At 42.7% G+C, this 12294-nt stretch overlaps 1 protein-coding gene and 1 pseudogene across 1 annotated transcript in view; both read left to right on the forward strand.

The window, feature by feature from the left end:
* Window positions 1–12294, forward strand: part of SAP30L (SAP30 like) — a 315105-nt gene that overhangs the window by 88161 nt on the left and 214650 nt on the right. The window lies entirely within an intron of this gene.
* LOC134397063 (U2 spliceosomal RNA) lies at window positions 4123–4231 on the forward strand (annotated as a pseudogene).

Genomic DNA, 12294 nt, shown 5'->3' on the forward strand with positions numbered 1-12294 from the left:
TGTTTACAGGTTCTTTAGACAACATCATGATCCTTCAGTTTTACTTTTGTTTCTTTAAAAGAGCACTTTTAGAGCAGGGGAAATGGGGTATTATTTCTGAAAGTGAAAGAACAACGTGTATTTGCACTATTCTGCTATAGCACAGCGCCATCTAGAGGTTATGAAGTGGAAAAGTAGAGAAAGGAAAGCTCTTCAGGTAGAGCTCTGCAACAAAACCAGAAGTAGATTCAGTGATTGTAGGTCACAAAATAAAGGACTCAAGACAATTGGGGGACCTGCTGACATGTAAACCGTTATGCTCATGAGTATAATTCTGGTGGGAAGCCATTGGAAGAAGCTATCTTTCCTTCCATTGACTTCATGCATGAAAGAATAGTAGTCTTTATACTGTTGCTCTCTCCTACCCTCAGCTATGGAAACTGTGGACACTACAGAAAGAATTGGAGCACCCGGATTTCTTCAGGCTTCTAGCAGAGTCACAATGTCTCTCTCCTTATATGAAAACGGGGTGGGGGGAGTGAGTTTGGTTGCTGTGGAATCTCATGTTGGGAAGGTGGTGGTGGTTGTTTTCTTAAGTCCAAGCTGAAAGAAAAATCATTTGAAAAGATGACAGGCTTGATTTACAGTGTCATTAACCAGAACTGAAACCCTACACAGGCGGCGTCTCCTGTGTAAACCGCATTACCCTCATGCTTTGCAGCTGATGTTTCTCTGATTATAGTAGATAAAGGCCATTGTGGATCTGTTTCTCTCAGGAGACTCTCATTTTCTTCATACGGATACTACAATTCGACATTACAAGCTTAGATGTTACTCACTTTGAGTACAAAATGTGAACTAATAATTCACCCAAACCTTGAATGCACATGGACTTGTACATTATAGTAAAACAGATTTCAATTTTAAGGAAAAAAATTATGATTGATCAAGCCTTGCAAACTAAAGCCCCCCACCAAAGGTCCTTTACATTCTAACTTTTTATTATTGCTGAGGCATTGTTCTTCTACTAGTTGGAAGTGGAATTTAATTTCCTCTGAGGTCTTTTTAGTTTAGAAAAAAAAGTAAGTGGGGCAGGAGGGACATGATGGAAGTTTTAAAAAGTATGCCGCTCTTATGCTATTAGAACATGGGCTCATTCATTGAAGGTAAATCATGGTAAATTAGGAGTGGACAAAAGGAAGGACCTCTTTACACAGTGCATATTTAAACTATGGAACTGACTTCCACAGGATGTGGTCTTGGCCAGCGACTCAGACAGATTTAAAGGGGGATGAAAGAAATTCATGGAGGGGAAGGCTTTGGCTACCAATGGCTACTAGTTCAAATTACCTCTCTGCGCTGCAGCAATGCTGTAGCCTCTACCATTGGTTGAGAATTTTAATTTTAATTTAATTTTCGTTGTTTGAAGGCTGTGCACTCCCCCTTCACAACACCGGAGCACACATCTACCCTGACTGAGCATGATCCAAGCGAAGTTCAGCCCACTTTTAAGTGCCACAGATTTCAGTGGAAGAGACAGGACAGTCTGTGTTGAACTCTTCCATTAAAATTAATATTAGTATCATTCATACACATGCACACAAATGGGAAAGCAGTGATACAGCAATCTTTGCCAGCTGCAATTCTGAAGCAAGCAGTATAATATTCCCCCCTCCCATCAGTCTTTGTGTGTGGCAGACTGAATATCACTATTTTCTTTGAATGAAGGCTTAGGAATATAGACTAAAATGTCATTGGGCCTTACATTTACTTACAACCTGGATAAGCCCATAGGATTCAATGAAAGCATTCTGTGAAACACATGCCTGTGGAATTCCACTGGGGAAATTCCAGAAATCTATTTTATCTCGTTCGGCTTCTCTCCCTAGCAGCTTAAATCTGCAAATCCTTCCTTGGCTGCCTCCTTCAGGTTGAATTAGAGCCCCATCTCAAGTTGGTATATCATAACAATAAACCAACTGAGTTTGAAGGAATGTTCAAAGGAGCAAGGAAAATGGATGCAGGCCACAAGCCTATGCACACTTAATAGCACTATCCTTGAATGCAGTAGGGCTTACGCCTGAGTAGAGAAGTCTAGGATTTGACTGTTAGAGTTATAGTTGCAATGCCCTGCCTCTATTATAATAGATAGGATCCAAAGTGGGGTGGGATGGGGTCCATATTACAGAGGGACAGCCATGTTATTGCTCACAACTTTCTCATGCTCTGGAGTGCAACTGGATAGGTAGCCTTGTTGCTTTTTCATTTTTCCCCTCCGTTTTTTAAAAAATAGCCCCCTGGCTAAGCAATCCAGGCTGTACCAGGGTAGGTACAACAAAGAAACAAAGAAACTGGGAAGGTTAAGGAATGGAGTCTCCTAAAAAGAGCATGGCTGGCTGGAGTCCACGGCAGGAACACATCGTGCTGCAACTTTTTCTTGCAAGACCCACTTATTAGTTTCCATTGACCATACACAAATGCATCATTCCTTTGAAACCGGAAGAGCAATTGTGGATGTGCTTGTGAATTTCCTTTGGTATCTGGCTAGCCATTAAATGCGGTCCTGGGAGAAAATGCTGATGTTCTAATCTGTGATTGCTGTGTTCTTCTACTACCTTCCCATTCCACAAGGCAGTTCCATGGGCAATAGACTAGTACTCTCTTTCCTTTGTATTTAAGTTATGACCATGCTCTTTACCACTATTGTACTACTGAATACGATAGTCAACATAGTATCATGCCATATACAGAGGATTCTTCTCGGCATGCATTGTTGTTGCTTGTGGGTTTTTTTTGGGTTTTTTTGCACAGTTGTAAGTCTGATATTTATTGATCTGCTTAAACTATACCTAATCCCCCTGCCAATTATTTGAGGGGGCTTAGAAACATCATTTTAGAAATATAATAAAATCTAGCCTATGTAAAGCACCCGCTGAACACTCAACTGAAACAAGAGCAGCACATTTAATCTGAATTTCAAATTGGAGGACAGTACTATACCTGTGGCAGTGGAAAATCTGCTATAAAACTGTCATCTATGTCTTATTTAAATCAGTGTCAAATCTATGGATTTAATTTTCATTTTTGATTTGCTTCCTAGGTACCACATGGTTATTGGAAGAATATCACAATACAATCCACTCTAAAGAAAGAATTCAGATTTTATTTATTGTTACATTTCTATTCCACCTATTTCCTCTTGCAAGGAATCCAAGGCATCTTACATGGTCCTCCTCTTCATTTTATCCTCACTTACAACCCTGTTAGGCTAAGAGTCAATTATTGGCCCAAAGTCACCCCAATGAGTTTCATGGATGAGTGGGGACTAGAACCCAGATCTCCTGCGTCCCAGTCTAACCCAGTCCAACAGTAACCACAAGCTCTCATTTAGAGCTTTTCTACACAAGGCATTCATTGTGATTCCTCACACATGGTAGTCTGCAGGTGCTTCACCTGAGGTGGTCATCCTGCAAGCACTCTTCCAAGCTTTGTAATCATTTTAGCTGTCCCCACTCCCTTCAATGAGGAAGTCTGGTATATCCATGAATTGCAGCATGGAGCCCTGGTGTATTTGTGTAATTCCGCTATACTGCACCACCACCTAGTGGTTGTGTAATGCAACATATAGAAAGGCAGAGAAAGAAAAACCCCAGGGGGGGAAAAATGTAAAGGAACCAATCTTAATCCCACAAAGAATCTGGAAGAAAAAGCCTCAGTACAATGTTGGGTTAAAAGCCTCATGTAGAAAAGCCCAGGACCAGGACTTGTTAGGACCACAATATAAAACACTGAAACAATCACGTAACATTTCCTTCTCTTTCTCTCCCTCTCTCTTTTAGGCTTTTATCTTTGCTGTGTCCTTCAACACCTGAGCATAAGGATCACCATAAAATTGTTCAGAGTGCTTGTGGATTTGCCCTACACATTTTGTTTCCCATGAACAGGCATTCCAGATCTCAGTGGAATCTGCATGCAGATAGAATCTGTCTCCTCCTGTCTAGGCATTCTCCACTTGCCCTCTAGCTATTTCATGGAAATCAGTCCAAAGGTTTCCCATTTTGGAATCATTCACAAAACAGCAAGTAATGGCTTTCCCCCTTTTTTTTGCATAAACATGGGGTAGTGATAAGGAAGGAGAGGAGGATCGCTTCTTGGCCTTTTGGCTAAGATCAAGTGTAGTATCTGTTCTGATCAGTTTAATATCTGATATGTCCTCTATTTGAGGATTATATATTAAATGGTTTAAAAAAAAAAAGGAAGGGAGAGGACAGAGGCGGGGGGGGGGGGGGGGACATAAGCAATGGGAGGGAAATTAACTCCACCACTTTACCCACATCCTCAATTTGGAGATTTGGGTAAAAAGCTGGCTGAGTTCATTTTAGGATTCAGTTAAATTGAGCTCAAGTTACTCTTGAATTTCCAGGTTAAGTACTGTTGTTAATGCTTGGCCTTCATGAAATTTGTCTGTACAATATCATAATTATGGGAAGAAGCTACTATTCAAAACTCTACATAGAGCTGAAATGCTGTTTTTGGTTTACCGATCTTTCCAAACCACTAATGAATAATGTCTGGAAGCAGATAAATATTTGAGACAATTTGAGAGATGCTTCTACTTCCCATGGTATACATACATGGTTGCCTCCAGTCTAGCAGGTTTCACAGGTCTTTGAAAGAAAGTGTGCTGGATGTACACACCACAAGCACCTTCAATTCTCTGCAGAAACTATTGCCTTCCTCCAGCTACTGATACAAGCTTCTAACTGCATCTTCAGCATGACTCTGAAACCAGTTTGTCATATAACGAAACAAAGGACCCCCGTGATGACTCCATTTTTATCCTGTCCTTCCTTCAAGGAACTCAGAACGGCACAGACGGTTCTCTCTCCCACCCCCACCCCACACTTCATTTTATCTTTTTGGTAGGTTATGCTAAGGCAACATTTCCCAACTTGGGTCCCTACAACTCCCATTATCCCTGACCATTGGCCAGACTGGCTGAGGATGATGGAAATTTTAGTCCAACAACACCTGGGGACCAAGGTTGGGAAAGGCCAGGCTAGGAGATCACAGCTGGCCCACAAAGACCCAGTGAGCCTCATGGCTGAGTTAGGTTGAACCTGGACCTCCCCGGTCCTAGTGCAACACTCTAACCCATTCTCTCACAACCTGGTGTCTTTCAGATGTACAACTCCCATCATTCCCTGCCAGCAGGGCCAATGGTCAGGAATGCTGGGAGTTGCTGTCCAAAACATCTGGAGGGCACCAGATTGGGAAAAGGCTGCTCTAACCACTCCATCACACTACTCTCAATGATCACTTTGTCCCATCCCTCCACCTGCCCCAGGTGATTCTTATAAAAAGGCCAAAGATTAGGAAAATAGGAACATAGGAAACTGCCTTCTTTTGAGTCAGACCGTTGGGCCATCCAGCCCAATACTGTCAACACTGACTGGCAGCAATGGCTCTCCAGGGTTTCAAGCAGTTGTTGTTCCATTCTGGGGATCAAACCTGGTACTTGCTGTTTGCCAAGCACATGCTCTACCACTGAGCTACAAAATCGATCATAGTGGCAAAGGCAGCCACCCGTATATGGACAAGGACATGGCTCTCTTGACAGAGTTCTGAAGGGCAGCAGAACTGCACTCCTGAGCCTTGCGATGGAGACTAGTCCTATTTGCTAGCTGCTATGAGCAACTGGCACTTTCCTACACTCAGGAGCAGGAAACCATTTACAGAACGTCACAAGCGGATAAGTTATGTAGGTTCCCAGAAAAGTACGGAGCCTGAGCTGAATACCTTGTCTCCTCTGGGCACAAACGTAATGGATTGTGTTAGTAAATACAGCTTATTATAGTTAACAGTTGTAAGAATGCCTTTCTGGTTACCAAAACAAAGGCAAATATCTTAAGGGGCAATTGAGGCAACCCAGGTAGTCTATTATTATTCTTATCAGACCTCAGCCAAAGAGTCCCAGGAGAGGTCATATCCAGTTGAGTCAAAGGAGCACAAAGCTCTTTCTCTCTGGGTGAGCCTCCCATGTTCTCTCCCAGTGGCAAACCTGCACGCAGTGAGGTTGCTTGCATCTCTCAGATTTCAGTGGGGTTTAGCAGCTTAGGGCTTGTCTATATGCCCTGTGGCTGCACAGTTGCACTCCGCCGTTTATGGAGCCGCCAACGTTGGGCTTTTTCCTGTGAAACTGCACTTTTTCTGGTGCGTACAAGGAGGGGAGGGGGGCTTTTCAAGTGGCAGCCCTGCACCTCTGGAATCCCCTCCTTCTTTGCACGTCTTCAGGAAGGCTCTAAAGACCTACCTGTTTTTGCAGGTCTTCCCATAAGCTGTGAGCTGCAGGTTTTAAGGATGTAATCTGTTTTTATAGTGTCTTATAGTATTTTATTAATATTTGTCCATATTTATACTTTTATACACACACACATAATTCTGTATGCTGCCTTGAGAGGGCTTTACTCTTAAAGGTGGCCTAAATATAAACTGAAATAAATAAATAAATTGTGCATGTTAATTTGCGCTCTGTATAGGGATGCAAGAGAGAGATTCCTGAAATCCGTGTTAACACATGGATATAGGCATGCCCTTGCAGAAACAGTCCTTTTTCTCCTGAGTGATACCAACAGTTATGTGACACATAAAGTGGCTTTGTTTGCACTGGCAGCAAAAAAGATAAGGAAGAGAGAACTAGACAAAATTGCCATAAACTGCCATGGAGATTCAGACTGGTGAGTGAAAGCTGAGTTTTAATTATGGTAAATTTCAAGTTATCTGTGTAATTTCATGGTATTTTTATTACTATATATATGTATGGATGCTTTCTTTTGATGTATGTGTCATGGCCTTTGGCTAATACAATAAACTTTGGATTGATTGATTGATTGATTCATTAAACCATTGTGCAGCAGAACTGCAACCAAAGCTATTGAGTACACAGCCCCACCAAACACTTAGAGCCAATCTACATGTGCAGCAGAATTGTGGCGATGCAGCTTTTCCTAGATTAATGTGATACATTAGACTGCAGGTTTTAGATTAAACTTTTGAGTGCTCCTCCACACACAAACAACACCCCTCCTTGCATATAGGAAACTAACACTTCAGGGAGAAGGCAAACCAAGAGTCTTTCTCCCAATGATCTTAACTTCCTTATGTGCAAAGAGGAGTTTATTGGGAGCAGGAAAAGCTTTTAAATATGTAATCTCACACACACACAGCTGGGGTTGGATCCAGATTTAAGTCGGATCAACTGTGCTGGCAGATACGGTTTTCTTCATGCCCTCCTTCCTATGGCAACCCTTGGAAAAGGCTGCACAGACAGTCAGGAGACCCTGCTCAATGGCGTGAGCTGTGGTGTGTGTATGTGGGGGGGATCCCCCAAAATTGGGTGGAGGGACCTTCCACGAGTGGAGCCCTTTCTCTCGTGGAAGGTTCCTTCTTTTGGCAGAAGGCAGATCCTGTCCCCGTCCCCTGAATTCCAAATGGTGCAGTCCTCCAGATGATGATGCAGATATAGTTGACTGCCTATTGCCTTCAGCAGAAACAGTGAGAAACAGCCATCACCGTTGCATCAATAGCTGCCCCTGTGCCAGCAATGGACCTGAGCGCAATAGTGCCCTAGTGCTATCGTGTCCTATTTTAGGGATTTCATGGCTGAGGCAAGGGGCTGAGCCTCATTAAAGGTAATGGGCTTACCTGGGGTTTTCAAAGAAGCTGCTTTCTTTTCCTGCCAACTGGCAGAGCCCCAAACCTCCCTAATGAAATACAAATGCGAATATAAAAGCCCTGCGCTCAGCCCTAGTCAGTGCCACGTCCCCATTAAACCGTAATGTGTGATTATGTTGGCCAGTGTCATGAATCCAGGACTGGAGAGTGTCACAGCGCTTGAAAGGAGTTATTTACTTATATGAGTCAGAGCGTTTCAGGACAACCTCCTGGGTTCAATCACATCAAACAATTTTTCTATAGTCTTGAAAGCTGATCCATCTATAGCAGGAAGGGATAGCCTTCCCAAATGGAATTCCTTCCATTTAGCTTTTCCCAAAGAGAGGCGCATGTCGAATTTTGTTTTATTTATCCAGAGATTTAAAGCAACGCTTCTCAAGGTGTGAGGTGAGACTACTCTCCAGGGAGGTGCAGACAGTTGTCAGGGGAACGATGAGATCTTTCCTGATACCTCCCGGTACATCTTCATTGGACCAGAAGCTTGTCTGAGACCTGGCTTGGACATGCAGGCCTGTGATAATGTCCTCTGCAAGGCGGGAGCCTGGGCTCAGCCTCAGAAACACATGTGAATGATGTCTTGTTTCAACCAGGTAGATCATAGAGACATGCAAGGGAAGAAAAAGGCTTAATTTTCCCATTCATTTTGATTTTTGAAGTTTCATTTGTTTTGTTTTCTCTTAGTCTGAACTGCATTAATTTCATTTTTGTTTTTCACTTTACTGCTTTTCTGTTGATTTCAGTGGAGACCCAACATTGCTGACAGTAACTTTGGAGTTTTCCAAACAAATGATAGGAAATTTGCGGGCATTTTACACCCACCAACTTTCCTGGCATCAGACTTGCCAAATTTCAGACAGATTGGACAAAAAGTCCCCATTTTAGAAGAAAAGTTTAAAAGGTGCATATGCTATAAGGTTCCCATTCTTTTCAATGGGAGACCTAGCTAGTCATCTCCCACATGTAACTTTAGTGTTTTTTATCCAGATGGTATCAAATTTGTATGTATCTTATTACTCTTCAGGGCATCAGGCCTGCCAAATTCCAGTGCACACACAATTCATCCAATCTCTGTGATCCTTCTCCCTGGAAATGAGTATCAGACAAATTGCATGTAGATTTACTTAACTTCCAAATGAAAAAGATCTGAATACCTGAAGGTGTGAAACAGGCATAAGTACCAATCAGCTTCATCATCTCCCATTCAATACATTATAGTTATCCCACCCTCCAAAACTTCCCCTCTGGGTAATACTCCATAAAGTTCAATGAAACAGCACCATCTAGTGGCAAAATTAATGGTGCAATTATTTTAAATACTGCATTATCTCCATTTTTCTAAAAGCGAGTTTACCAGGGGAAAGCACAGGAGATGTCCTGCAGGTTGTCAGCATCATGTAAAAGACCCATAAACTTTTGTGAGTGCCCAATCATGAGTGTGCAATAAATCACTCATGTAAAGAAGTTCACAGTCAGTGCACACAGTTTGCAATCTGTGTAGCAACTCCCTTTTGGTTTTAATGACAGAAGATTCCCAAAGGTACTAAGCATTTTTTTAAAATAATAATAATGACAAGGGTTCCTTTCTAGTTTGAAAATGTTAATACAGAAATCTCAATTCTGGAAAGCAGGGCATCTTAAACAATTTATGCTGCAATCCTATACTCACTTATCTGGAAGTAAGCCTAATTGAACTCAATGGGATTTACCTCTGAGGATTTCAGTGTTAGTCTGCTTAAGGCTGGAGTCACATAGCCATTTTTGTTCAGTCAGTCCAAGTTTGATGTGCATGCACACCCGAGTCTTGTCAGTTATTTTGAACTTATGTTCATAGCTGGGAATCTTGAATTCAGCCATAGGTTGTGCCAATACCTTCTGTTTCTGCTGCTCTGATTTGTTGAGTAGGAAGGGAGGAGATTACAATATCCTTAGTATTTTGAAAAACAAAGATGATTTCCTTTAACATGTTTTTTTTCTTTCAGTTTTATATATTCTAAAATTTGGGGATATGTTTACTAGTTTTATAATAATGCTTATTTCTTTTGTAGACTTCAGTGCACAAGTTAAAGGAAGTGTCAAGTTAAAGGAAGTGTCAAGTTAAAGGAAGCCAGATTCCGGCTGGACATCAGGAAAAACTTCCTGACTGTTAGAGCAGTGCGACGGTGGAATCAGTTACCTAGGGAGGTTGTGGGCTCTCCCACACTAGCGGCATTCAAGAGGCAGCTAGACAACCATCTGTCAGGGATGCTTTAGGGTGGATTCCTGCATTGAGCAGGGGGTTGGACTAGATGGCCTTGTAGGACCCTTCCAACTCTGCTATTCTATAATATGGAGAGGAGGACTACATCAGCTGTCCAGGGTTCCTTGCAGGAGGAAAAAAAGCAGGATATAAATGTAATAATAAATAATAAAATAAATAAATATAGTTAAAGCTAAAGGCTAGATTACATATGCATGTTCATCACTTGATGCCTGTTGTCTCAAAGAGAGCCTTTAATATGTGAATGAGCCATTTCAAATCAACAGGGATTGCTCAAGACATCTTGTTGTCTGCGGTAAAATACCCGAGAAGCACTCATCCATTCACCAATCCCCAGTAGTAAAAATATAACAATAATTGCTGCCTTTTAAAGGTACCCCCAAAGTTGCCATCTACCTACCTTGCCTAATGGTAGGGTTGGCTCTGCAGATCAGACACCAATGGAACTTGCAGATCACTGCTCATTGTATCAAATGTAATGCTTTTCAATAGAGTCAAGCCCACAAAGTAAGCTGTGAGTCGTCAAAACCAGACAGCCAAATTAGATGTGATGTGGGAGAGCCATGAAGAGGATCGCCCACAATTTTCAAAGTACATATAGGCAACTGTGGAGGATTCTGAATTGGTTCAGAACCACAGTGCTGGGGGAAGGTGGGAGAAAGGGTTAACCCTGCTGTCCTGTGCCATTCTCTTGATTTAGAGCTCCATCATACCAGCAATTTATCGCACTCTTACCATGCCTGGTATGTATTTTTGCACCATGGTACATGACATCATCCCTCTCCTGCGCTCATCTTGCCTCTTCCCCTCCCTTTTCCATCTTATTTTGGAGTGGGGAAAGTGGTTTTTTCCCTCCGTGCACAATAAAGCCAGCCCTCCATCTCATGTATTGCTGTCCTTGCGCTATATCAGACCATGCCATTTTTTGTTGGGGGCGTGTGTGTCGAAGGGTGGTCTTGCTGACAAACGAGGAGGGCGATGTGGTTCTCCACTGAACTGGTCAACCGTGAAGGGGTGGGAGAGAGGGCGCCCAAACACTCCACAGAGAAGGCGAGCGAAGCTGCTGCCACCCATGCCCAGGACTCGGTCCCATTCAACTCTATGGTTCTTACTCCTGAGTAGGCATGTCTTGGTTTCCTGACCAGAACAATGTCAGGTTCCCATTCCCATGCCAACATTGACCACAAACTTCTCCAAAAACTAATTGTAATACTTTCTTTTTACTTATATTGTTTAATATGATCTTAGGGGAAAGCATCGTGTGTTGTTTTATTGTAATTGTACAATTTCAGGCTGCCATACATGTGTGTGTGTGTGTGTGTGTGTGTGTGTGTGTGTGTGTGTATGGGGAAGGAGAATGTAGGGGGTGGGAGATTTCGCCGGCAAAGTAGCGATACAGGTGAAAAGATACATGAGCTGAAATAGCACAACAATGCACAGACGTGAAAGTGCCCAGTGCTAGACTCGCTAAGGAAACAGAGGGGAAACTGCGGACTCAAAGCAGGGGGGGAAAGTAGGTGTGATGGAGCTCTTAAACTGCTAACCTGTGAGGAAAAACATACAAGTACCATTGTGTGTTTTCTCCTGCAGTAGCGCTTCAGAGGCATTTAAAGTTGGGATAACAGCGTGGGAGAAAAGGTTAAATCCCCCAGCCCTGTCCAAATGCCTCCCCCATCAATAGGTGCTTTTATGTTTTGTTTTGTTTTAAATGCACATCTTGTTCATAAATATCTCTCATCATACCATATTTGGCCCTGAGCAAGCAAGTGCTGCGAAATCAAATTATGTACATGCATACACAGAACATCCCTAAGACGCCTACCAGAAAGACTCCATGCCTACTGGAAAGACCCCATGACTAAGGATAGAAAAAAATTACAGTCTAAAGAGTTATTACGGCATGAAGTGGACAATAATCATAGAATCATAGAATAGCAGAGTTGGAAGGGGCCTTCAAGGCCATCGAGTCCAACCCCCTGCTCAATGCAGGAATCCACCCTAAAGCATCCCTGACAGATGGTTGTCCAGATGCCTCTTGAAGGCCTCTAGTGTGGAAGAGCCCACAACCTCCCTAGGTAACTGATTCCATTGTCATACTGCTCTAACAGTCAGGAAGTTTTTCCTGATGTCCAGCTGGAATCTGGCTTCCTTTTACTTGAGCCCGTTATTCCGTGTCCTGCACTCTGGGAGGATGGAGAAGAGATCCTGGTCCTCCTCTGTGTGACAACCTTTCAAGTATTTGAAGAGTGCTATCATGTCTCCTCCCCATCTTCTCTTCTCCAGGCTAAACATGCCCAGTTCTTTCAGTCTCTCTTCATAGGGCT

Source organism: Elgaria multicarinata, chromosome 3 (genome assembly GCF_023053635.1).
Source record: "Elgaria multicarinata webbii isolate HBS135686 ecotype San Diego chromosome 3, rElgMul1.1.pri, whole genome shotgun sequence".
In the NCBI taxonomy this organism is placed as follows: domain Eukaryota; kingdom Metazoa; phylum Chordata; class Lepidosauria; order Squamata; family Anguidae; genus Elgaria; species Elgaria multicarinata.